This window comes from Porites lutea, chromosome 2 (assembly GCF_958299795.1).
Source record: "Porites lutea chromosome 2, jaPorLute2.1, whole genome shotgun sequence".
In the NCBI taxonomy this organism is placed as follows: Eukaryota; Metazoa; Cnidaria; class Anthozoa; order Scleractinia; family Poritidae; genus Porites; species Porites lutea.
The window spans coordinates 2,122,501-2,126,493 of record NC_133202.1 but is presented as its reverse complement, the minus strand read 5'-3'; the positions used below and the strand labels follow the sequence as shown (position 1 = coordinate 2,126,493).

The following is a 3,993-nucleotide window of genomic DNA, read 5'->3' as shown; positions in this document are numbered from 1 at the left end:
GGCTCTCAGCTGTGGATAAGACATGAGGTCATCCTGTTCAAAAATTGTGGTCGATTTTTTGAAATTTTTAATGTTAAACTTTTTTGTTTCTCTGCTTCGACAAAGAGGTAAGACATCGCTAGGCCAACCCAAAACTAACTGTGGAAAATATTTACTTGGAAATATAACTGTTCCTTTTCTGATCTCGAGGCTTTTCGATTTTCCACACTCTTAGTCCTCCAATTATGGACAATTCTGTGGATCCACTTTATCAATTTTGGCTCCAAGATTCCGGAAAGGATCAGACTGAGACAACTTCTAGTTGACTAAAGTTTTGAAAATTAAATCCGGAAAAGTTAACTTTGAATCCGCGTTCCATTCGGTTTCTAGGAAATTTTACTAGACATGAATTTCTTAGATTTCCCATGTACAATACTAGAAATTTCCATACCATTTGCTTTAAGTCGTTTTTCCGCAAATTTTGGCGTTAAGATATTGCTCGCGGATTTGTCCTGTGTTACAGAGAGCTGTTTTTTCTTTTTTTGTCGGGGAATCAGGCAACTGCCTCGACGAAGGGGAGCACGAGCGACTTTGCAAGGAAAATCAAGCTTCACCATCCACACTTGTTATATTGGGCCTGACTGATGTTCGTGAGTGGAGACAGAGTATCAAAGAGGAAATTTCAATAGTACTCTTGCCAGATTCCCTTTTGCGGTGCGATATCCGACGCTATCGAGATTAAAACAATCACTTCCGACATTGTCATATATATGCATGACGTATGCAAACCTTCCAATGACTCTTACCGGTACTTGTAACTCCACTGATGAAAGGCCTGGCCTGAAACGTTTGCTGAGGAACTCAAGCCAAAACAGGGCACTTTTGTTCATTATTTTTTGGAAATTCCCTTACTTACCTCATGAAGGATGCGTTCGATTGACCATATTCCGGAATAAGAATACGCAAAATTTTTGTTGCAAATCTCTTAGACAAGTGTACCGTGATTTTTGGGCCACTCAAACGCTGCATACATCGGGATATCTTTTTTCAAGCAGATTTCTGGATATTGCAATGCAATGAAAAGCAAAACAAGTGATTTCTAGAGTTAATTCCTTTTAGTCTTAAATCATTCCAGATTTATACAAACACGCCCTTTTGTGCGCGAGGGAGTTTGGCGGTGGAGGGCTTCGTGTCACAATGTTGAGTTAAGCTCGTGACAACCTTAACAAAAGAATAGGGCTTAATTTTTGTATAGAAAGCTTCTATTTCATAATTGTCAGTGTAAGAAAGTCTAGGCTTAAAGATCGATGGAAAGTTGCTTCTAACATAACAGGTGAGCAGGCCCCGGCTCGTCACACTGTGTTTCAGCATTCACTTGAGCCGCATTCGCGGCGAGCGACCGAAGGATAGCGAAGTAAAATTAGTCTACCCTGGCTCCAGAGGTCCGTTTTTGAGGTACCTAGGATGAAATAAACCGTGCTTACGGTTTGATAAAGCTCCCGAGGCCGCGAACGATCATGAATTAGATAAGAAAAAAATAACCCCAGGGTAAAATTACCCCGATCACAGGTTAGACTAGTATTAATAGAAAAAGGTTCGTTTTTATTAGAAACAATAGGGTCAATTTATCTTATTGTGGCAGGACCCACGACAAATTAAGGCCCATTAAAATATTTCCCGTTGATTTTCTGGTGAAGACTAGTGTATCCTTTATATTAAAAAAATAACACAACCACTATGGACCGGATAATTCTTCGGAAACTGAGGCGCATATCGCTGTCGGCCAAAACCGAACAGCATGACAATAAAATGCTCTCGCCTTGGGGCTATTTTAATCCATCTTTATATAGTATTCATTCTTTTAAAATGCTTTAAAAACAAAAAACAAAAAAACTAGTGTAGGCTGATAAATTATTGAAACATCATTCATGTTAATGAATGCATCTTTTTCTGTCAGTATACCATCCTTTGGGTCATGAATAAACATCAGTTAGAAAAATACTAAAATTTGCATTTATTTATTTCACAGTCTAAAAAGGCGCGATCGTTTTTCTTCGATCCTTTAAGGCCCCTCGAAATCGTAGTACTTACGACATTTTGTGAATTATTTTCTCGTCCACGGTTGAGTCACTCTCAACCATACCACCGCTGCAAGTAAGCGTAACTTAAGTGGGCGTTCCTCTTATAGAGCTACTTTAACAATTTTAGCGACCAAAGCATCTGGTTTCTCGAGTCAATCTCTCAGCTTTCAATCATCTTCAACATTTTCTCGAAACCTTCTTATCAGGAACAAGACGCTACAGCACTGTAAGTACAAACTAGTGTTTATTAGTCTGAGGTTCATTATCAGGTCTTGTTCAGCTACCCGCGTACGATTTATAGAATAGATGCTTAGTTGCTCAACCGTAAACGGTTTGGTTCGTTCGCTTCTAGGGTTTGAATTCTGGCCCCAGCCTGGGTTTATACTCTTTTTAACATCGTACTGATGATTTTATATTTATTTCTGTTAGTTCTTCTTCTGTAAAACGCGATCAGTGTGCCCTCTTTTCTTGTGTTTTGAGTTAAGTTGTCGATCGCTGCTGGCCATTCCGACCGAAAACAAGTTATAATCAAATAAAGAACACGAGCGGGCGATTTGACTTTGAAGACGCCAGTTTAAAACATATTGTATTTTCAGGCCGTTTATTTAGAAAAAGTTAGCGAGTGTCGTCCATTTTTTCGTAAACGCGAAAACACTACAATTTCTATTTCAACCGCTTCAGCGGTTTCATGACTTCAGCCGTGTGCACAGTAAACTGTTTAGTACTTGAAAGACTTCTTGTTTTTATGCATACTAATACGGAGTTGTTATGGTCTTTGCCAACTCTTCAATGCAACAAAAATATTTATGTTTCAAAATTTTTAGTTTTAAGTCGTACTTTTTTGCTGTTATCAAGAGAAATGCTGGATGCTGAACTTTTATCACTGAGCCTGTGGAATGATTTGATTCAAAAACAAGGCAGCTAACATTACATTATTGTTTGGCCGTAAGAAAAAATGTAAGACGTCAATCAGTGATCGACAGATTTTAATAAAAGCATTTCAAGTACATCCTTTGTCTGTTTTCTGAACTCCCCCACACACAAATCTCCAACCCCTTAAAAAAAATCGAAAATTAACATGTTCTGAACTACAGCACAGTAGAATTGAGGTTGCCGAAATGTTGCAATTAATTTGATTCTTAAGTCAATGAATTTTCCATTTGATCTGTAACGGATCCGCTACACGATTCAAGTCAGGAATCCGCCGAACCGAGCCCGCATTTAATTTCCTTGTTCCGTCCACACGAATCTAGGTCACGTAATAAATTGCGATTTCAAAAATGTCCAGATCCGTGAGAACGAGATCTAGACGCGCCATTTTACATGCATGTCTCATTGTAATTTAATAAACTACAAAATGCTCGCTTGTCTGATCTGTGGTCATGATGCATGCCCATCGTGTTGCAGACCGTCGGCTTGAGACCAGGAATTAACCGAAACCGACGTGAAACCAGGTTTAAGACAGATTCAGAACACTTACATCTCGTGCAATTGATCTCATGCATCTCCAAGCTTGAAGTTCGCCTCACAACACGAAAATTCCCTCGGTAATCCATGCCCTCGTTGTAAGCGAAAAATAGATCAGAAGAGCGAATAAACGCCAGGAAAATTGATCCAATGCTTGACAGCTTGGTTTTGAATTCTAGCCTGTGTACAGACGTTTCGCAAGAAATAGCATAAATTATTTAATGCAGCTTTAGATCATAACTGGCCAGGTTTCGTTGATATATTGTTCCTTGTACGTGAAACTAACGATATCGAACTGATCGCTAGCCAATGAGTGAAAATTCTACTGAAGTAAAAGAAAATTATTCAGATCACCAAAGCAACCCTAACCTACAATCATTTAATTATTGGCTTGTTACTACCCGTCAGCTGTAATTCGGTTTATTATATATATTTTAAAACACCAATGAAATACCAGGTGAGCTTT

The 3,993-nt window shown here is 38.8% G+C and overlaps 1 protein-coding gene across 2 annotated transcripts in view; it reads left to right on the top strand.

The window, feature by feature from the left end:
- Window positions 1-2,106: 2,106 nt before the first annotated feature.
- Window positions 2,107-3,993, top strand: part of LOC140926480 (uncharacterized) — an 11,483-nt gene continuing 9,596 nt past the window's right edge. Inside the window, exon 1 of one of the 2 annotated variants that reach the window (XM_073376215.1) lies at window positions 2,107-2,286. The gene's annotated coding sequence lies outside the window, so the exon portion shown is untranslated. The remainder of the gene's footprint in view (window positions 2,287-3,993) is intronic. The other variant, XM_073376214.1, reaches the window with a different exon arrangement.